This window comes from Triticum aestivum, chromosome 4B (assembly GCF_018294505.1).
Source record: "Triticum aestivum cultivar Chinese Spring chromosome 4B, IWGSC CS RefSeq v2.1, whole genome shotgun sequence".
Classification (NCBI taxonomy): domain Eukaryota; kingdom Viridiplantae; phylum Streptophyta; class Magnoliopsida; order Poales; family Poaceae; genus Triticum; species Triticum aestivum.
The window spans coordinates 304378564-304402172 of record NC_057804.1 but is presented as its reverse complement, the minus strand read 5'-3'; positions in this window follow the sequence as shown (position 1 = coordinate 304402172).

The window sequence follows — 23609 nt, the reverse complement described above, 5'->3', positions numbered from 1 at the left end:
GCCATTGCCTGCATCCTGGGCAGCTTAGAGGCCCCATCTTCTCACTGCATCTTCAAATAGTTCGCGTGCAAGGTGAACGCGGTGCTCCCCAAGCGCGAAGCAACTCGCCCACTCAGGTGGTCCAAATGCGCCATCACCTTCAGCTCCTCAGATCAGCTCAAGTGCGCGGCCACTGTCGGCACGCTCCTCAGACCTAGCGAGCGTTACAAGCGAGGTGCTCGGGCACCATGTGGAGGCACGCTTCAGCGCATGCTTCCCAGGAGAAGGTGTCAGGCGAAAGGCACCACGCATTCAAGAGTTCATCAGGAAGGTAATCAAGGAGATTCAAGAGGCAAGGGTCCTACAAGGCGATCGCCACCTACTGCGAGGCGCGGCTCACTACCCTGGCGAGGGTAAGGAGTTCCGCGTCTGCATCGACATCCCTGGGCTCAATAGCCCTGCATCTCGCCAGCTCTTCTGGCCGTCTTGTGTCGACCGATGCGAAGTTCCACCCCACTACTACGCCCGCATGACTTTCGACCTACCGGGCGCAGCTGTGGAGTTCTAGCGCTGCACAAGGGACGCCCTCACGGCTTGCGAGGCCAGGCACCAGGCGACCCTGGCGGAGAAGGAGGTGCATCTTTAGGAGCATCCTGGGCCCCCTGGGCCTCTCGACGCTTGGGGCCAAGGCGGCTCATCAGAAACGACTATAGCGGCGCGCGTCTTTTGCTACCCCGACATCTCTTCAGCGACAATACCAGGGGACATCTCTGTCGTTCGTTCAGTTTGGGGGCGCCCCACGGGCTGCATCATCCCCAAGCCGTATGGGTCCGTCCCTGCGGCATGTACCTCTTTTGCATGTGTCAGAGCTAGTTTACCTTCCTTTACAAGCTACCACGAGATTATCAACTTCCTGGCCGGCGCTTCGTCGCCAAGAATGTCTCGCGCCCCTGCGGGCCCTCCTGCGGCCGCCTCATGATTAAGGACTGGCATGGCGTCTGCGCTCGGGTCCGTCCCTGCAGCATCGCTAAATCCAAGAGGCTGAGCTCTGGCTCATGGGCCAGTCCCCGTGTACGTCACTTCCCATGGCCCTTGGTGCCTTGTTCTCGCATGAGCTAATTGCGGGCGGATGAGTGAGGGCCCACGACCTGGTGCCCCCGTGGCCACAGGAACCGCGCGCAAGCTGCTTTTCCTCAAGATCTTTGCATGAGAAGACTGGGCACGGCGTGTGTGCTTGGGTCCGTCCCTGCAGTGTCAATAAACCCAACGGCTGAGATTTGTCTGGCGGTTCGGCCCCGTTCATGTCACCTCCTGGGGTTGTTGGTGTCCGGCCTTCTCATGCAATAACCTCAGGAGGCTCATTCGGTGCAGGCTGCCTAACCATCTTGCAGGACTGACACAAGTGCTCCCAATCAAGCTCAAGTGCAACCCGCCTTGAGGTAGGGCCTCGTGAGTCCCACGCTGGCTCACGGGCGCCCATACACACCTCCTTCGGCCCTAGCGTGCAAGCCACATGTCAGGGCGGGGCTGTACACGCGCCGCAGGCTCTCCTCAGAGGGAGCCCCCTCCCACGCACCAGTGGAAGCACCATGCTCCGCGCTGGCCGTCGACACTGCCGAGGAGCGGCTATGCCATGCAAGAGCGGAAGCGCTATGCTCCGTGTTGATGATAAACAACTGGGAGTGGCCTCGCGGATGCATTAACCTCAGGGAGCTTCCCGGCTCAGTGTCCACCTTCACCGCGCAGCTCTCCCTCGGGAGGGTAGCGCGAGGGGACTGGGCACGGGAGCTATGCTCAGGTCACGCCTGGCGTACCCCACCTCGCCAGGTCCCACGGACCTAGTCTTCGCGCGCCCCTCCCTAGCGAGAGCCCAGCGAGGAAAGGTATGATGGTCGGTTCGTACGTCAAGGGGGACTCCTGAGCATCGCGCCTCAGGACCTAAATGGCCACGTAGACCCTCAACTCTTGGTCTCGTCCTGGTGATCCGAACGACCCAACGGTGGTTGAGGTATGCGCGGGGTCGGGCCCTGCCGACGCAGAATGCCAAGGCCAGACTCTCGTCCTTTTCAAGCCATTCGTACGTCGAGAGGGACTCCTGAGCAGCGCGTCTCAGGAGCCTAACTGGTCATGTAGCCCCTCACCCCTTGGTCTCGTCCTGGTGATCCCGACGACCCAACAACGGTTGAGGTATGCGCGGGGCCGTGCCCTGCCTACGTAGAACGCCAAGGCTTGCCGTCACACTTTTTCCTAAGCTGTTCGCACGTCAAGGGGGACTCCTGAGCATCGCGTCTCAGGAGCCTAACTGGCCACGTATCCCCTCACCCCTTGGGCTCGTCCTAGCGATCCAGATGACCCAACGGCAGCTGAGGTATGCGCGGGGTCGGGCTCTACCAACGCAGAACAACAAAGAAAACGGAAAAAGTCGGGGAACCACAATCTATTTATTACGAAACATACTGTTCCAGGCAATCAGTTTTAAATGCCTCCATGAGGCATGCTACATGATATAAGACGAACAGGAAGGAGAAGTCCCACCAAGCCACCTCTTCAGCCCAGGGTGCCGCCATCACCCATCAGTAGAGCCTCGTCGCCAGCCGCGTTGCCCGTACCCTCGGCCCCAGCCGCATGACCAAAGACAAGGAACTTGCTTAGCAGGGCGTCCAAGGAGCTCTTAACAGCGGTTGCAGCAGCGCTGCGGGAGTTGGAGTCCACAGGCTCGAGGAAGGCAGTCAAGTCGAAGCTGGCGTCCCGGAGAAAGAGATGGCTGAAGAAGCACGTAAGGGCCGAGGAAGAAAGCAAGCGAGCCTCACCTTCCACCAAAGAGACAAACCCGTCGACCGCGTCCTCGAGCACTACCACAACCTTAGGGAGCGGCGCGGCAGGGCTCTCCCATGGGTCCACCACCGCTTTCTCTGAGGGCTCGCCCCCAAAGAGAGACTGCTGAGCCTTGTGGAACCTCGCCTTGAGGGAGGCGAGGGTGATGCGCTCCATGGTGGCTGCTTCTTTAGCCTCGACAAGGGCCTGCTGGGCCGCCTCCGCCTCCTCCTTCAGCTTCGTCAGGCGGCCACACTCCGCAGCCTGTTCTAGGACTGCCTTCTTCAGTTCAGCATCGCGATTGGCAACGGTAGCCTCCTAGGCCTTCAACTTCTCCTCTTGCTACTGGAGCTGGCTGGCCTGGGCGGCTTATTGATCCTGAAAAGCCTTCAGCTCAGCCTCCACTGCGCGGCACCGGTCCTCGGCTTCCTTGGCCTCATTTGGCGCCAAGTCACACTCGGCAGTAGCCATCCCAGACACCTTCTGGGCCTCCTCCATAGAGCTCCAGGCCGCTCGGACAGACGTATCGGCCTGGAGCCATCCAGAGATTAGTCCAGGCACCCCAATGCTGCGCGCCGGTGCGAACCCTAAAGTTCACCTTGGAGAAAGTTCATCGCCGCTTGAGCTTCTTCCAGGGCTTCAGAGGCGGCAGGAGCGCCATGCCCTAGCTGCACGCTGGGTGGGAGAGGAGACGTTATCGGCATCAAGGTAGGAGAAGCTATAGCAGCAGGAAGGACTGGGGGATCTGGAGGCCTGGTGACCTCAGCAGCCGCAGTAAAGATGGGTGTCAATGGGTTCAGCCCTGCTGAGGATGCCGGCACCTCCTGAGGACGGGCTTTCGCACCCTGAGAAGACGATGTCGCCACTGGAGCTATACGGGTTGTTACGCTTTTCTTCGCCAGGGCTGTGGCAGCTCGACATGATCGACCACAGCGACCCCATCACCCTCCTCCTTCTTCTTCGATGACTGTTGCCTAACAATGGATGAATAAATTGAACATCGCATCAGGGATCAAGAACAAGGCCAAGGAAAAACACTCACTGGTTACAGAAGATGTAGTTCCTCCTCAGGCCCAGCAGCGGGGGCTTCACCGGGGGAGTCAGAGCCGCGCTCTTGGTAGCAGGAGAGCACGCGGTCGGCACCACTCGGGATGCCGCTGGTGAAGGCGGAGTACTTCCCGGAGGGATCAGCGCAGTCCTGCCCTTCTTCATGGTCGATCGCTTGGCTGCTTCGAAGAGGCTGCCCCGGATCTCGTGGTGACCCTGGAGGGGCAAGCCAGCTCCACCACGGGAGGCACGTCATCATCATCATCGTCAGGGAAGTTACGGAGGAGCTCCCTTTGCCTCGGGGCAGAGGATTCCCTCTCATCCTCCTCCTCGGTGGCTTCGGAGGAATAGTCGCCGGAGGACAGGTTCACCAAGGAGGCGGGCGGCGGGGGTGGCCCTGTCAGCATGTGCCCGAACTCATCGAAGATTGGCATGGCGGCGACAATCTCCTTTCCATCGACTCGGCGGTACAGCGGGAGCCATTCCTTCGGAGGACTGCTCGGATCATTTCCAGTCAAGGAAAACAACACCTTGCTCAGCTCCTCCTTAGGAAGGGCGTCCTGGCACAGGCAGATCTTGTCGTCGACGCCCCAAGCTTCCACAAGGGGCGGGAGTGATCCTGGAGCGGTGCTAGGCGCCGCATCGGGAACTCCTTAATGATCATGGCCCCCGCCAGCTTCTCATTCTTCAGGTCGTCCTCCATCTTCTTCATCAATGACTTAAAGGAAGGGTTGGTGATCTTCTTGGAAAACCACCCCTTCTCGGAGGAAGGGATCTCGGTTGGCAACTCCACCAGGTCACGGGAGCACTTGGCATCCATTAGGACCGACCTCTTCAGGGTGTCCTCCACCTTCTTCCCTGTGCGGGAGATCGAGTTGCCGCCCCGAGCCGCAACAAGGCCGACGCACCCTGCAGGCCTGTCGCCAGTCATGCGGAGGAAGAAGAAGTGCTAGAGCATGGCGACGGAGGGCATCACCCCCACGAACGCCTAGTAGTAGAAGGCGAAGATGGACATGAGAAGAATGGAATTGGGATGGATGTGGAGCGCATGGAGGCCGTAATAGTGGAGAACGGCGTAGAAGAAGCGGGAAAACGGGGGCACCAGCCCCGAGCACATGCTATGCAGGAAGAAAGGATAGGAGGTAGTGCTCACGGGTTCCGGCATGGTAGCGGCGACCCGGAGCGCAGTCTCCCCCCACTTGTTATCCTTGCTCGCCGTCAGGAGAAGAGCAGTCTGGAGCTTCTCCTTGGTGACGGAGGGCGCGGTCAGCACCGGCTCATACCAGGCGGGGACGGCAGCCGAGCCTGGAGCCTTGGTGTTCTGAGCAGCCATTGCGCGGAAGATTGGAGGAGAGAATCGGCAGATCCGGTGAGTTCTTTTGGCGTTGGGAGAAGGGGATCTGAGGCAAGACGAAGGGAAGGCAATGAAAGCACGACAGCAGATGGCAACCCTTTTGTCAGACGGAAACAGTTCCTAAGGCAGCATGGGGAAGTGGAGACGCCCATGTCCCATCAATCGCCATGCATCATCAAGGCCGTAGGTGGTTAGGGCCCGCGGCACTCCGCATTTGCCCTTTGGCTTCGCCTGGAAGCCAAGTCTGAGCGCGCCTTGGTCCAAGGGGCTACTCTCGGCGTTCTGGATATGGGGGTATCCAGACTTGACTGCCTGCGGCCAACTGCATGGCTCCATCGACGGCCTGGTATGACCAAACTTTAGCACCAACGACTCAAGACCCTCGCGAGGGGCCAAGCCTCGCGAGGCGGATGACACCAAGACCCCCGAGGGAATCAGCCTCCTCGGGCTGGCTCTCGAGGGGCGGAGAGTTCTATGTAAGGTGCACCCCACAAGGCACAACTGACATAAGCCATGATGACCAAGGCCAGGCAGTCGCCAGGCAGACGCCAGCGGGCGTAGAGCGCCAGTTTCCTCTTCGGTTTAAGGAAGGCTAGCCGCAGGAGCGGAGTCCCGAGGAATCAGCCAAAGGTTTCCATTCTGGTGCAACAAGACCAAGACTGCCAGGACAGCACGACGGAGGTCATCACCGAGCCCACCGCAGCGTCACGACCAGAGGCTTTTCGCAGACAAAGACCACTTTAGTCAGGATAGGATGTACTACTTGTACCCTTTGAAATCTGACAATTGTGGGTTCCCTTCCCACCAACATCTGGAAAGAATACCAAGGCCACTATAAATAGGACTTAGTGACAAGGACTTGACTACCTCGAATAAGACCAAAAATATTGCAGACATGCATATTTGTTAGGTGATTTCTAGTGCAAACTATTCAATAATCTATTTATGTTATCCAGAACAAAAATACTTCACACACTTTTGTGTTTTCTCTAATTACACGTGTATGGGACATTTGTACAATCCACATATGAAGATAAGCGACAAAGAGAAGTTTAGGTTCTATTCAAAAAGTCCTCTCACGTCACTTTTGGGCCAAGAGAAGATAGAGTCCAAGTCTCTCACGTTCTGATCTCAGATTCGGACTGCACAGACATACCTGACTCAAAACGCCAACAACTTATTATACGGACTCTGAATTGGGTGATTCTTTTTTTGTTGGAAACTAGATTTCATGCACTTTCCAACCCAATTGGATTCACCTTCAAATTCATCCGGAGCGTGAAGTTATGGACGAAACAATCTGATGTTGCAGCAGAATCCGAGTCAAACTACAAGTCCAAAGGTGTTACATCACCTCCATTTGGGCCCATTGGCCTTGTACAACCTAGGGTTAGTTTTAGGCTGCCTTCGGAAGTCCTCCTGTCGGTGTCAAAACCAGCGGATCTCGGGTAGGGGGTCCCGATCTGTGCGTCTAGGCGGATGGTAACAGGAGACAAGGGACATGATGTTTTTACCCAGGTTCGGGCCCTCTTGATGGAGGTAAAACCCTATGTCCTGCTTGATTAATATTGATGATGTGGGTTACAAAAGTAGATCTACCACGAGATCAAGGAGGCTAAACCCTAGAAGCTAGCCTATGGTATGATTGTTGTTCGTCCTATGGACTACAGCCATCCGGTTTATATAGACACCGGAGAGGGCTAGGGTTACACAAAGTCGATTACAAAGGTAGGAGATCTACATATCCGTATCGCCAAGCTTGCCTTCCACGCCAAGGAAAGTCCCATCCGGACACGGGACGAAGTCTTGAATCTTCTATCTTCATAGTCTTGGAGTCCGGCCGATGATGATAGTTCGGCTATCCGGACACCCCCTAGTCCGGGACTCCCTCAGTAGCCCCCGAACCGGGCTTCAGCGACGACGAGTCCGGCGCGTATATTGTCTTCGGCGTTGTAAGGCGGGTTCTCCTTCAAACTTCATGTTCCCGTCGAATAGTGTCCGGCTTCCTTACAAATGTTGTGCTCCTTGGCTTCTACGCCCAATAATGGCCCTCTTCCACGTGTCGTACGAATGCGAAAGGCTGGGGTATTTTTACATTTTACCCCCTAACCGTGTGAACGAGCCGCCTATAAGAGAGGCGAGGATCTAGATCCAGCTTAGACCATCCTCCATCCGCAAGTTCTCATCGAAGCGCCTCTAACAAAAATCCATTCCATCATGGATGGTCGACGCGGCTCCTCCTCTTGCGCTCCCAGCCCTAAGCCAGGAGATTGGGGGAGATGCTCAGTTCCACACAGCGAGCTAGTGGCGCTCCAAACCGAGGGATATCTTCCCCCAGCTTTCATGGTTCGGTTCGAGCCGGACTAGCCACCTACAAGGGTGGGAAGCAGGCGGAGAGCGTCCCCAACCCCTCCGAAGGGGAGCGGATATGCTTTGTCCCCTACCTAATAAGGGGACTCGGATTTCCCATACATCCGTTTCTCCGGGGGCTTCTAGAGTTCTACGGACTCTAGCTTCACCACCTCACGCCTGCCTCCATTTTGCACTTCGCGGGGTTCGTAGCTCTTTGCGAGCTGTTCTTGTGCGTCGAGCCCCATTTTGCACTGTGGAAGAGATTGTTTTGCCTCGTACCCCGTTCTCATGAGGGGTCGATATATCAAGTGGGCGGAGCCGAAATATAGCGCATCGCCGGGACCGGATATCTATCCGGCACCCCGAAGAAGGCGTCCGAAGACTGGCCTTCAGAATGGTTCTACATGGAGGACGCCCCTTTGCTGGATCCAGTTCGGATCGGCCTCCCGGAGTTCAGCAATGCTCCCTTGAAGAAACGCCTGAGTTGGCGCCCGCGGATCCCTCAACGGGAAGATGATAGGAGCGTCCATTATCTGATGGGCCGGATTAGATTACTGGCCCACTCCGGATTGACCATGATTGGAGTCATGGCCACGTGTATTATGCGAGGGGTGCAGCCACTCCAATATAGGGGCCACCCTATGTGGGATTTCAACGGGGAAGATGACGCCACCTGTCATGGCCGCAAAGGGCCAGGCTCGGTAGCCGATCTGGCAAAGATCCTGTCCGGCTTGTACAAGGGAGAGGAGGAGGACTTCCTCCGCACGAATCCACTGAATGGATTCTCTATGAATAACCCTCGGAGCTGGGTAAGCGGATTTTCATCCACCCGATCCATACTTTCAAAGTCAAGTATCTTACTCCGTGATTTCGACGCAGGAGCTGCACCGGGATGTTGAAGGCATACGAAGCCTAACTCCACAGCCTGAGGATCCGGAACGATCCCTTGATCCGACCTCCGAAGAGGATCCGGACTTAGCGGTGGAACTGATCGACGGGGTGTTCCACCAGCTCAGCATAGACAATGCTTTAGTCGCCATTATGGCTGACTACCCTGGTTTGTTTCTGGCCTCCCAGGTGACTACGACCGAGGTCTTGACACCATCATTTAATCCGTGCTCAATTCTGACCATCCCATACTGATGGTGCATCGTAGGAGGTGCCTTTAAGGCGGGAAGCCGAACCCGCAGTGGCCAGCCAACAAGGGTCAGTCCGGCCCAGCAGGCGGAAGAGGAGTGCGACGCGAACTGAAACGTCGCCGCAACGGTACGGAGCACCGCTATTTTTAAGGGAAGGATTCCCAGGAGGTATACTAATGCTCATAACTTTTCCAGAAAGAGCGCTCGCTGGACAGTGTCCGGAGAGGTTGCCAATCAAGCCTCCGCCAGCCATGCTCCAACGCATGGCCCGGGAGGGGAGGCGAATACAAGGCATGAGTCAGACGCTCCTCCGATGGAAGATGTCGACAGGCTGTCCGCCACCCGGTCTGAGGTGGAGAGCGCCATGAATCACAGGCGTCACCGGACAGTTCTTCGTGACGCCTGTTTCTCCCCGGAGGCGTTAAATGCCTTTGATGCGGGAAACGCGCACCTCCGTGCCGCTCAAGATGGGTTAACCAGAGCCACGGAGCAGTATGTGAAAGACATACGTGTAAGTAATTTTAATAGTTATATATGCCAGTAGCCCCCGAGACTTAAAATAGTTAAAATAACTGATTTAAGGATCAATTTTTATGCAGGATCTTACGGAGAAGAATACGCATCTATCCCAGGAGCTCCAAGAGTGCAAGGCCCAACATGAGGCTGCACTGGCCGCCACAGGGGGAGCCACGGAGACCCCCGCTGGTAAGACGTACTTTGAAAAGATAATTAATTAACAAAGTGCGGCGTGAATCTGACAATAATATTGCAGAGGGCATCGGACTAGATCCGGACAAGCAACAGCTACTGCGTCAGCTAAACGCCGGCGAGAGGGTGCTTATGAAGGTGCAGCAGGAGAGAAACAAGCTCCAAGATGCCCACACCCAACTTGGAGAAGAGCTGAAGGGTGTTCGGGCCCAGCTGTCTGGCTCCGTGAAGGAGAATCAGTGGCTTCATCGCGACACTTATAGTAAGTGCTTGAGCAAATTCCTTTGAAAAGAAGAATTCGGCGAGGAAGTCGATTGACAGAAATATGTCTTTAGGTGTGGTCATAGGTCGCCCTGTAGAGGAAATGTCTGGGTCAACGGGTGACCAACTTCCCGAGCTGGTGCAATTGTTCGAACGTGTTCGGCAGGCGATGAGTGGCATCGTTCAGGCTTTATGGCCATCAGTCTCCCTACCCGAGGGCCTTGGTGAGCTTGCTGAGAAGCGTCAGGGAGCACGGCGACGCCTCCGTTTGTGGAAGATATCGGCCTGCCGTCAGGGCGCCAGGGAGGCCTGGGCCATGGTGAAGACGCGATACTTGAAGGCTGACCCAAACCACATGGCCGAGGTCGGACCTGCGGGGCCTGATGGGAAGGAGATCCCTGTGAGCTTGATGTACGGCCAAGTAGAACTGGCCGCGAAATATTCCCAACAGGACTGTAAATTAGACAGCCTGTTAGATGGGATTGAGGAGGAGTACAATCAGTCGGTTTGACGATGTAATTTGAAATGACATGTAAGATGCCTTCTAGCCGGATTGTAGATCGTTTGTCTTTGCGGACCGTTTCGCTTCAACCTCGGGACCCAACAGTCCAGAGTGTGTCTGAATACCCTTACGGTAATAAAAGAACCGGGGCATGCATGGAGACAAGGCGTCGGGGTCATAATTGCTTTATCAGACAAGTGCCCAACTAGTTATGTTATATTACATGGTTAGTAAGAAACATCTTCCAGGGAGAATAGTTCCGTTAAGGGTTCCTTTCCCTGGGAGGCATTCCCTAAGGTGCAATGCCGGACTGCGAAAACAACAGAAAAAGCATCTGGGGGCAGATAAATAAGTAAGTAATAAATCATCTTTGAAGTCACCGACCGAATATTCTCTTAAGAACGCTAGCTTTCGGCTTCACCCAGTCTGAGGTACACATCCGGCTGACCCGGCAGTAACAATCGCAGAGGTGCTCCCTTTACCTCCTAGCCGAACAATCGGGAACGTAGGGGTAAGCACAGGAGCCAGGCAACCCAGCTTGGCCAAAACTTAAGTCATATCGATGCATATAATGGTGAACAAAAGGTACATGCGGAAGTATGACACATGTATTGGGCGTGAAGCCCATATGAATAAGCTTCTGGTAAAGAAGCCCCCAGGTATAATGAGTGCTAGGAGCACATCACGTGTGTGCGAACAAAGCGCAAATCAGCCTATAAAAGGTATAAAAAAAGTGGGAAGAAAGAGGGGGACAAGAGACAGTAAAAAATATAAAAAGGTGGATGGGGGAGTGAGACGAACTCTGAGTCCGGTGTTTAGGCGTAGAATCTTCGGAGACGGGCTGCGTTCCATGGGTTCGGCTCGAGTCGGTTGTCAGATGCTTTAGGTAGACGGTATGCTCCGCCGGTCAGGACTTGGTCGATGATGAAGGGACCTTCCCACTTGGGCTTAAGTTTGTCCTTTTTCTTGTCCGGCAGGCGTAGAACGAGTTCGCCGACATTGTAAGTTTTGGCCGGTACTTCTCTGCTTTGATATCTTCGAGCCTGCTGCTGATAAAATGTGGAACGAGCTTTTGCCACGTCCCGCTCCTCCTCTAAGGCATCCAAACTGTCCTGCCGATCCAACTCGGCTTCTCTTTCTTCGTACATGCGCACACGAGGTGAGTCATGAATTATATCGCAGGGCAGAACTGCCTCTGCACCGTATACCATGAAAAATGGTGTGAATCCAGTAGTTCGGTTTGGCATGGTCCGTAGTCCCCAGAGTACAGAGTTGAGCTCCTCTACCCAGTGCGTGTTAGACTCCTTGAGGGACCGCACTAGTCTCGGTTTGATGCCGCTCATGATTAGACCATTTGCTCGCTCGACTTGACCGTTAGTTTGGGCGTGATAGACTGAAGCGTAATTGAGCTTGATGCCCATGTTTTTGCACCAGAGTTTAACCTCATCGGCCATGAAGTTCGTGCCATTATCAGTGATGATGTTGTGGGGGACGCCAAAACGGTGTACTACCCCGGATACGAAGTCTATCACCGGTTCAGATTCTGCCGTTTTAACCGGCTTGGCCTCAAACCATTTGGTGAATTTGTCCACCATGACCAATAAGTATTTGTGCTTGTGGGTTCCCCCTTTAAGGGGTCCAACCATGTCAAGCCCCCAGACCACGAACGACCAGGTAATGGGAATAGTTTTGAGGGTGGTGGGTGGCATGTGGCTCTAATTAGCAAAGAGCTGGCAACCGACGCATCGTTGGACTAAGTCCTGAGCATCTGCCCGGGCTGTCGGCCAATAAAATCTTGTACGAAAGGCATTGCCTACAAGAGCCCGGGCTGCAGCATGGTGCCCGCCGAGTCCGGCGTGAATTTCAGCCAGGAGATTCTGCCCCTCCTCTTCGGAGATACACCTTTGAAGGACTCCGGTTGTGCTTTTCTTATAAAGTTCGCCCTCATGGACCTTGTAGGCTTTAGATCGCCGAACTATGCAGCGGGCCTCATTTTGGTCTTCAGGAAGTTCCTGCCGAATTAAGTAGGCTAGGAATGGTTCTGTCCACGGGGCAATTACTGCCATTATTTTGTGAGCTGAAGGTGTTATTTCATTGGCTGAGCCGCCGATTGTGTCAGAATGGTCTGAGTAGATGCAGCTGGCTCCGCATTGTTATTTCCGGACTCCTCTTCCCGTAACACGGATGGCTTAAAGAGCCGTTCCAGGAAGATGTTTGGAGGGACGGCGTCTCGTTTCGCGCCGATGCGCGCTAACACGTCTGCTGCCTGGTTATTATCCCGGGCTACATGGTGGAATTCAAGTCCTTAGAACCGAGCTGACATTTTTAGGACGGCGTTGCGGTAAGCTGCCATTTTTGGATCTTTGGCGTCAAAGTCTCCATTTACTTGGGATATTGCGAGGTTTGAATCCCCGCGCACCTCTAGGCGTTGAATGCCCATGGATCTTGCCATCCGGAGGCCATGCAGAAGGGCCTCGTATTCGGCTGCGTTGTTGGAGTCCGTGTACATTATTTGAAGTACGTATTGGATTGTGTCTCCAGTTGGGGCTGTCAGGACGACGCCAGCCCCCAAGCCACCCAACATTTTGGATCCGTTGAAATGCATGATCCAATTGGAGTATGTGTCGTACTCTTTAGGGAGTTCGGCTTCGGTCCATTCGGCAACGAAGTCAGCCAGAACCTGCGACTTTATAGCTCGCCATGGTTTATAGGTTATGTCAAATGATAAGAGCTCAATAGCCCATTTTTCTATCCTGCCCGTTGCGTCGTGATTGTTTATAATCTCGTTGAGAGGTACTTCGGAGGCCACCGTTATGGAACACTCTTGAAAGTAGTGTCGCAGATTCCGGGATGCCATGAACACCGCATACGCTATCTTTTGATAATGTGGGTACCGGGACTTGCATGGCGTTAGAACACTGGTTTTTGAATAGGGAATCTGTGCCCTTCTGTCTCTTGCTCGACGACGAGTACCGCGCTGACAACTTGATGTGTTGCTGCGATATATAATAACATAGGTTCACCCAGGTTGGGCGCGGCCAGGACCGGATTTGTTGCCAGTATGGCCTTTATTTCTTTGAGTCCGGCTGTGGCAGCATCCGTCCATTCGAAATGTTCGGTGCGCCGGAGGAGGCGGTAGAGGCGCAGAGCCTTTTCTCCCAAACGGGAGATGAAGCGACTTAAGGCTGCTACGCATCCGGTTACTTTTTGTATTTGCTTGAGGTCCTTTGGAATATCCAATTGTGACAGAGCTAGGATTTTGGCCGGGTTTGCTTCAATTCCTCTACCGGATATGATGAAGCCCAAGATCTTTCCGGCTGGTACGCGGAAAACGCATTTTTCTAGGTTGAGCTTAATGTCATATGCTCGGAGGTTGTCGAATGTCACCCTCAAGTCTTCTACTAGAGTTTCGACATGTTTGGTCTTGATGACCACATCATCTATGTATGCCTCTACTGTTTTGCCTATCTGGGTAGCCAGACATGTTTGAATAGTGCGCAGATATGTTGCACCGGCGTTTTTGAGTCCGAAGGGCATTGTGTTGAAGCAGAATGGCCCGTATGGAGTAATGAATGCTGTTGCAGCCTGGTCTTTTTCCGCCATCTTGATTTGATGGTATCCGGAGTATGCATCGAGGAAGCACAATGAATCGTGCCCTGCGGTAGCATCAATGATTTGGTCGATGCAAGGGAGGGGAAAAGGGTCCTTTGGACATGCTTTGTTAAGGTCTTTAAAATCGATGCAGAGGTGCTAGGATTTGTCCTTTTTTGGTACCATTACTAGATTGGCTAGCCAGTCCGGATGTTTTATATCTCTGATGAATCCGGCATCTAAGATTTTGGCTAGCTCCTCTCCCATTGCCTGTCTTTTAGGTTCGGAAAATCGTCGAAGAGCTTGTTTGACCGGCTTGAATCCTTCTAGGATGTTTAGGCTGTGCTCTACCAGCCTGCGTGGGATTCCTGGCATGTCTGAAGGGTGCTAGGCGAAAATGTCCCAATTTTCCCAAAGGAATTCTCGTAGTGCGGCTTCGACATCAGGACTTAATTGTGCCCCAATGGAGGCCGTCTTTGTGGGGTCCGTTGGATGGACCTGAAATTTGACTATTTCGTCTGCTGGTTTAAAAGAGGTGGACTTGGACCTCTTATCGAGGATCACATCGTCCCTATCCACCCTGGAGCGCAGCATAGTTAGTTCCTCTACCGCTAGGGCTTCGGACAATGCCTCTAGGGCCAGTGCGGCTGTCTTATTTTCAGCGCGGAGTGCTGTATCTGGATCACTGGCAAGAGTGATTATCCCATTGGGTCCGGGCATTTTGAGCTTCATGTACCCGTAGTGGGGTATAGCTTGGAAGATTGTGAATGCCTCTCGCCCTAACAAAGCGTGATATCCGCTGCCGAATGGGGCCACTTGGAACATGACCTCCTCGGACCTGTAATTGTCCGGTGAGCCGAACACTACATCTAGTGTGATTTTTCCTGTGCAGCGTACTTCTCGACTAGGGATTATCCCTCTGAAGGTTGTGCTGCTTCGCTCGATGCGGCTCCAGTCAATATCCATTTTTTGAAGGGTTTCCTCGTAGATGAGGTTTAATCCGCTGCCGCCATCCATGAGTACCTTGGTAAGGCGAAAGCCGTCCACTATCGGACTGAGGACCAGTGCGGCTGGTGCTCTAGCTGTTCGGAATTTAGGTTCGTCGCTGGTGTTGAAGGTGATAGCCGTGTCACTCCATGGATTTGCTGTTGCTACTTGGTAGACTTCGGCGAGGCCGCGGATTGTTCGTTTTCGCATATTATTTGATGCGAAAGTCTCGAAGACTGTTAATACCGTACCGGTACTGCTGGGCTGTTTGCCCGGGCCTAAAAAGCCTTCACCACTTTTGGCCACCTGCCGTAGTATCCAACATGCTCGAAGGCTGTGTGTTGGAGTGGCGCCCTCCATACTATGGATTTTGCAGGGTCCGTTGAGCCAGCCCTCCAGTACGGTTCCATGCCCTTTAGGGGTTTTTTGGTTTTTGGTTTTTAACCCAGGTGCTTGATTATGGCGCACCCTTTTACTTCGGACTAGGGTTGTAGTCAAGGCCGGACTGTCCCAAAACCTAGTTTCGGTGTTCCTGGCACTCTCCACCGCATAGTATTTTTGTACGATGGTTGCTAGGTCGACGAAGCGTGTAACTGCGCGGTGACTTATGGCGTTCATGATTCCCTTGTCCGTGCAATTGTTGCAGAAAATTGAAATCATGCTTTCTTCGCAGCAGTCCTTTATCCCGTTCATAACCAGGAGGAATCTGGCCCAGTAATGATGTATTGTTTCATTGGGCTCCTGCCGTATTAGAGATAGATCGCTTATGTTTGGGTGGCGGGTGGAATCAAGTTCGGAACCCCGCCCGATCTGAGGCTCAAAGGCCAACAGGTATCTGGATTTGGAAGCTTGACTTGCTGGATGCTTTCCGACGAATCTAGTCCGATGCCTGACTCTAAGTTCAGTATTTGATTAGCGTCCGTCCCTCCGCGGGAATCCGGCTAGGAGGGATCGGGAATCCGGACATAGTTGGTTTTCAACGTAGAAGAAGGGTTGCCGCATTGTTCCTCTACCACGACAACGTGGTGGGTAGCCTGAGGAGAGTTAATCTCTCTTAGATCGGTTTTAAGCCCAATCTTATCGTAGTCTGTAGCGACTCCCAGGGCAGCGATGCGATCCACGATCTCGTTTATAGAGGAGTGCTCAATCGGATCTAACTGCTCGGCGAATTCCGAGCTGACGTGAAGATCGCTTTTGATGACCTGAGAGGTCATCGTCGGGGCGGTGGCTGAACAGGCGGTCATAAGAAAACCACCTAGCCGGACAGTTTGGCTGCCGTCTTTAAAGATGGGAAAAGGCATCCTTCCTGATCGTGACGGCACAGAGGAACTCTCAATGAAAGCACCAATGTCGGTGTCAAAACCGGCAAATCTCTGGTAGGGGGTCCCGATCTGTGCGTCTAGGCGGATGGTAACAGGAGACGAGGGACACGATGTTTTTACCCAAGTTCGGGCCCTCTTGATGGAGGTAAAACCCTATGTCCTGCTTGATTAATATTGATGATGTGGGTTACAAGAGTAGATCTACCACGAGATCAAGGAGGCTAAACCCTAGAAGCTAGCCTATGGTATGATTGTTGTTCGTCCTATGGACTACAACCATCCGGTTTATATAGACACCGGAGAGGGCTAGGGTTACACAAAGTCGGTTACAAAGGTAGGAGATGTACATATCCGTATCGCCAAGCTTGCCTTCCACGCCAAGGAAAGTCCCATCCAGAAACTGGACGAAGTCTTCAATCTTCTATCTTCATAGTCTTGGAGTCCGGCCGATGATGATAGTTCGGCTATCCGGACACCCCCTAGTCTGGGACTCCCTCACCTCCCACCTCCTTGGCCGCCACCCCTTGCTCCTATATAAGTAGATCCATCTAGTAGCTTTTCACTTGGGATTTGTTTAGCTAAAAGTTAGCCATTGCAACTTTTTGTACTTCGTTTGTGTCCAACGACCAAACCAAGACCGCTTACGGATCCCCACCTTTACCAGTACTTCATATATATTCGCAATATTCAGATTGCTTTATTATATTTTTGCTTGTTCTTCAATTGCTTGCAGGAATAGACCTTCGTGGTCAGGTTGATCGTGCTCCGGCATGGTCAATAACCTCTCAGAGTTGGTTTAGCGAGTGCTAAGGCGCAACGTCGTGCATGTTTGTAGTCGGATCGTCAAAGTCATCTCCACCAAATCGATAGTTATCATCTCATCGAAAGATCGGGACACCCTGCCTCTATCAGTTTTCAGGTTGCTCGGCGAGATTTTCCAGTTATCCCTAGATTCGATTTATTTTCTTACCTATGGTCCAAGAAAAAGCCACAAAAAAGTTAGATCTATTCATCCTTTGTCCTAGCCAGTCCGAGCCTTTGCAATTTTCTTTTCATTGTTTGCATTATTGAATTATCGGTTGCATCGCCGTGTCGAGTTGCTGGTCTTCGTGTCTGGTTCCTTTAGAGTTTCGAGTTCTGTTCACATTAGTCACGCAGCCGCTGCATCATTATCCCTTCCGCTGTCCACCATCCCATCCATCAATTTCCACCACGTGCTACGCACTATTCATTGTCATCATCATAGTTGAGGTCATTCACATATTCGCCTAATCCAATCTGCATCTTATCTAGTTTGTCCTGGAAAGAGGGAGAAAAAAAAGATAGAGAAAAAAGAGAAAAAATGGAAATAAGAAAAAGAAAAAGAGAGAAGAAAAAGAAAAAAAGTGTGAGAAAAAAAGTGAAGAAAAAAAACAAAATTCGGATCTATCTGGACTCAATCTCGTAGTTGAATTCGGATTGAAATCTGTTTTGTGCATTGTTCAGTAAAACAGGCATAACTTCCTCTTACGAAGTCCGTTTTGGCTGCGCAATTACTCAAATGAAAGCTAGCGACGAGACGCATATAAATAGTTGTAGAAGCTAGGTAAATATTTGGCACCTCAAAATCGGCTTCTAAATAGGTCTTTTTTTCCCTCTGAAGTTCGCAAACAGAGTTTGTTCTAGTTTTTCAGGCCAGTTTTATAATTCTTTGACTCCTCATATGAATTCAGAATTGAGTGATTCTTTTTGCGTTGGAAAGCTTGAGTTAGTAGCATTATTTGAAAAAAATTATCAGAAAATTGGCTCAAACTTTTCCAGAGGAAAGTTGGAGAGAGAGTTGTTGTATATCCTGCTTGGCAGTTGTTTTTCATCATTATCTTTACTGCCGTTGTGATCTTCACTTATATCTTGCTGTCCAGAGCTACTTAGTATCCTTGATTGATGCTGGTTGTGCTACGCCGTGACCACATTAGTGTTCTAGGCTCGCGTCTCTAGTCTGATCTAGCCTAGGACCAACACAGTACTGTCGTTGAGCGTTTATTCAAGATTGCATCTTTGAATTGATTATTGCTAATATTTTGCTACCATATATAGTCAACCCAGCTCCACATATTTCTACACCGTGTATACGTACGTTCCCTTGGCAATCTCTTTACACAATCTTCAGAGTTACTTGACACCGTTGGTTGCTTGTCACCACCTGCCGCATGGTAAGAACTTGTAAGATATTGATGTTTGCTTTACTGTGAGCACTTTACAACCACATCCTAGTAGTTCATAGGAAAATTATTCTCGAATTTTGTTTCTTATTTCTACTAATCATGACAGGTTCCGGAGATAGAAGTTCTTGGACGACGGACACATCTTCGCCATCACGAGAGTTCGGACAACACACACAAGCATATGGTCAGGTTATGTCTTTACCATCATTTGAGGGTAGATTTAATCCTGCTATTTATCTAGCTTGGGAGCTTGAATTAGAAGAAGTTTTTAGTCACCATGATTTTTCTAAACTTGAGAGAGTACGAGCTACCACTAGAGCATTTACTAGTTTTGCTTCTGTTTGGTGGAGTGTACATTGCAAGAAAAACATTGATAACCAACCCACAACTTGGAAAGTTTTGAAAGCTGTAATGAGATAACAATTTTTTTCTCCTTACTATCATCGTGAATTGCTTCGCAAATTGGAACAATTAAAACAAGGAAGTAACACTGTTCATGCTTACTACCAAGAGTTCAAATCTTATATGCATCATTGTGACATAGAAGAATCTGAGGATGATACAATGAATAGATTTTTTGGGGGTTTGAACCATGATGTCCGTGCAAGATTTCACTATATTCCTCGTTGCATTGCTGGTATGTATGTTCGCGCGTGTACCTTTGAGAGACAGATATAGGAGGATGCATTGGGTGACTACAACAACTACTATTCCAGTTCATGCTCACCACCGCCGGTTGGTTCCTCCACCGTTCCACCTACCAGAGCAGCCCCACCTCAGATTGTGAGCGCGACATCATCTCAAGTGTATGGTGCATTGTCAACGCCCGTACCTACATCAGCTACGTCTTCGCGGCAAGGTAACAGTAAAGGTATTGGTGATATACCTTCACATGAGAATGATGCATCCCTGGTTAACTTGACCACATCATGTGTTGAGTTACCTGGTGATTTGAGCACATCACCTAATTTAGAGAATCTTGATACTGTCATGAATGCGTCATGTGATCAAACAACTGAAATACCAACAATTTTGAGTGCACCCATTGAATTAACTGTTGATGCAAAAGAATCAATGTTTAATCATTTAGATATGACCTCTAATCTTGGTGATCATTCTGTGTCAAATGACTTATTGCATGTTTTCTTATTTAAGCATGTTGTAGCATGTAAATTTGATGCTCGTAAGGTTTATTCACCAATGTTGGGATGGTTTAATGATGAATATTGTCAATCTTTTGATATGAATAAGAGCTTCACTTATATGTGCAAACTAAATTGCAATATTTTCATGCATTCTACTTATGATAATATTTTGGCTTTATATTTTATAATCTATGAAGGTTCCTCATATATACATGTGTCATATGTGCAAAAATCAAGGGAAGTAAAAAATGGATGACATATACATATACAACATGTACACCTTGTCTGTTTTGTTAGCCACATTTCAGATTAAGCAATGCCGAGGACAGCTTTGTTTTCAAGAAGAGGAGGATGATGAGGACATGACTACCTTAAATAAGACCAAAAATATTGCATACATGCATATTTGTCAGGTGATTTGTAATGCAAACTATTCAATAATCTATTTATGTTATTCAGAACAAAAATACTTCACACTTTTGTGTTTTGTCTAATTGCAGGTGTATGGGACATTTGTACAATCCACATATGAAGATAAGGGAAAAGGAGAAGTTTAGGTTCTATTCAAAAAGTCCTCTCACGTCACTTTTGGGCCAAGAGAAGATAGAGTCAAAGTCTCTCACGTTCTGGATTTAGATTCGGACTGCACAGACATACCTGACTCAAAACGCCAACAACGTTTTTCATACGGACTCCGAATTGGCCGATTCGTTTTTTGTTGGAAACTAGATTTCGTGCACTTTCCAACCCAATTGAATTCACCTTCAAATTCGTCCGGAGCATTGAGTTATGGACGAAACAATCTGATGCTGCAGCAGAATCCGAGTCAAACTACAAGTCCAAAGGTGTTACATCACCTCCACTTGGGCCCATTGGCCTTGTATGACCTAGGGTTAGTTTTAGGCTGCCTTGGGACGTCCTCCCACCTCCTTGGCCGCCAACCCTTGCTCCTATATAAGTAGATTCATCTAGTAGCTTTTCGCTTGGGATTTGTTTAGTTAAAAGTTAGCCATTGCAACTTCGTGTACTTCGTTTGTGTCCAACGACCAGACCAAGACTGCTTACGGATCCCCACCTTTATCAGTACTTCATATATATTTGCAATATTCAGATTGCTTTATTATATTCTTGCTTGTTCTTCGATTGCTTACAGGAATAGATCTTCATGGTCAGGTTGATCGTGCTCCGGCGTGGTCAATAACCTCTCGGAGTTGGTTTAGCGATTGCTAAGGCGCAACGTCGTGCACGTTTGTAGTCGGATCGTCAAAGTCGTCTCCACCAAATCGATGGTTATCATCTCATCGAAAGATCGGGACACCCCGCCTCTATCACTTAGCCACCACCATAGAGGGGTAGCTGATCTGGCCGGATCGGATCCATTCTCACCCGACCACCTCACCAGATCTGGGTGGTGCGCTATTGCTGTGCCAAAAAAAAGTTGCTTATGGCGCACCGCCGGGTGGTGCGCCATTGCTATCTAAAAAAGATTTCTAATGGCGCACCGCTCAGGGGTGCGCCATTGCTATCAAAAAAACACATACTGATGGCGCACCGCTACGGGGTGCGCCATTAGTAATCTTCCCCCTAGCTAATTCGTCCCTCTCCCTCGCCAGATCCCTTCGTCCCTCTCCCTCGCCAGATCCACCCGCTGCCCCGACCCACGACGCCCCCACCACTGCAGCTCCCCCGCGCCGCCGCCCCTGCGTGCCCACCACTGCATTCGCTGCACCGCCGATGACCGCACGGGGTGCAGGACGACGACCACTGCCGACCCGCGAAGCACGTGGTCGCCGGCCTACCCACAACCAACTGAGGCGCCCAGGAGGACCGCCGCCGTCTTCCTCTTCGACTACGAGGACCCGGACGAGCTCAGACGCCCTCGAACCATCCCTTCGACGCCGCCGCCGCCGCCGACCCCAACCCCGACCCCTCCAGCGACCGGCCGCGCCCGCCCAGGTACCTCTCCTCCTTCCTCCTTCCTCCCTCTCCACCCTTCCTCCCCATTCCCTCTCTCCCTCCCCTCGACCATGGTACAGGTCGTCGGTGTACTGCGCCGGCGTGTAGCTGAATCTTGTAGGTTAAGTCAACACCTAGAAATGTTGTAGTTTATAGAATATTGTAGGTTAAGTCAACACTTGTTTTGATTGAATGTGTGTTTACTGAATGTTTGTTTTGCTTGAATGCTGGAGTTTGTGAGGGTAGTAGGTATACATTAGATATCAAAAAACTTGATATTCTGAACAACCTGGAGTACATGTTTCAGTACAGTAGCTACATGTTGGAGTACTTTTGTGTGACAGCAAAACTTGATTGTATCAAAACAGTTAGTTTTGTTAAGTTGGAGAATGTTCAGAATGGTAGTTCAGATTGATGTAAACCTAGAAATACTGATAAACAAACAGATGAACAATGGTCCAATGATTTGTTTATGAATAGTGGTCCAATAAACTTCCATGGGTTTATGAATAGTTCATCTGTTTTCTTTGGCCAGTTGTGCAGATAGAATGCTAACTAAGTTGGGCCCGTTTGATAGTTATATAACTGCAGCACCTATTATTGCTACTGATATCATTGGCTCATTGCTGCCTTTGTGCAATGCAGAACTGTTAAGAGTGATTTGGAGGATTCAAGATTCTGTGAAGCTCTTTTGACCTTTAAAGCTCAGAACTGAAGGTACTTAATAAACTCAAAAGCATTCAGTCCAGACCTTGCAATTTATGTGTTTTTTGTATTCCTAGAGGAATGGTAACATCGTTTGACAGGCGAATGTAGTTTGGGCCTACTTTCCTAATTAAATAGCACATGTTTTGCTCATGTTCTTTGAGTGGAGAGGTTCTTGCCATAGGTACCTGCATAGTTGCATAAGTACATTAAAAAAACAAGTATAAGACCAACCTTAATCTTCTTTCTCCTAAAACAAATGGCAACGGAAGAGAATACAAATGAATTGGCTTGTTTATGTCAAATACAAATGAATTGCTATTTTTGGAGTTTAGGATCCTTTGAATCAAGGTAGCACTGCCAAATGAGCTCCTCTTCTTTCTACTCCTTACCTAGACATAAACTTGGCAAGTTTTAGAAACAAGAATACAAATGATAGTCACTACAGTTGCACATGATCTCTGCTAGTTAAAGAAATTCATTGCTTGTCCTATGTTTTCTGTCAGGGTATTATTCAGGAAGCTTGCTTGTGTTTGTGTCCTTTAATTTGTAAATCTGTAGTTCTAGCCACTGTTTGTAGTTCTAGCCCCTCCTTGCTGCTAGTTACTCAAGGAGTTCTGCACAAAATTAGCTCAACAAGTTGCATCTGGTTTTTAGAAAGTTGTTTTGGATTAAGAGGATAAGTTGTTGTATATAATGTCATAAAGTTCAGCAAGAACAGGGCATCAACAATGCTACTCTAGTATCTAGTTGGGGAGGGACAAATGGACAGGGCATCACTGTAGCTGTACTGTACAACAAACTATTAGTCTTATGATTAACACTCCTCATATGAGATGAGAGGATTTTTTTAAATGGCTTCTTGCAGTTTTGAAAATTCAGTTTATTCGGTTACTGAAAATTCAGTTAATTCAATTAGGCACACAAATTTCAGAACTTTTGTGTGCCCTAGTACTTGGTGTTTGTAGAAAACCAGGAGTGTCAATGTGACTAGAATTCACTTGTTGTTATATGGGTGAAACTTCACTTGTTTTTAGGCTAGTGCAGGGTGTTGGTTTATTCTGTCATCATTTGTAACTATGTCACAAATAAATTGTTCCTTCTTCTGTATTTGACAAGTAATGACTGTTGATAAGCTGAGGCATGAATTAAGCTGTTTCTTTGCTGTAACATACTGTATATCACTCCACAATGAAATACAGTACATATTGATGTGCTTTGTAAAACTTGTTCATGTACTGAACTACTAATGCCTTGTGATGCTTTAATTACTTGTGATGCCTCTGAATTACTTGTGATCACATTGAGAAAGACTTGTAAAGATGATGATCATCTTTTTATAGAAAACAATTTCTGTAAACACGTCAGTAACTTGCTAGTTTGCTGGATTTTGTCTCCGACCATCGTGTCGTGATGATTTTGCAGGTACCCTGAGAGGCCCTTCAGTTTGCTGGAATGTCGATTAACTTCCATTCCGGCAAATTCGGATACTCCATATGTCCTATTTTCAGCAAAGGTCATGCTTAAATTTTCCGTGAATTTT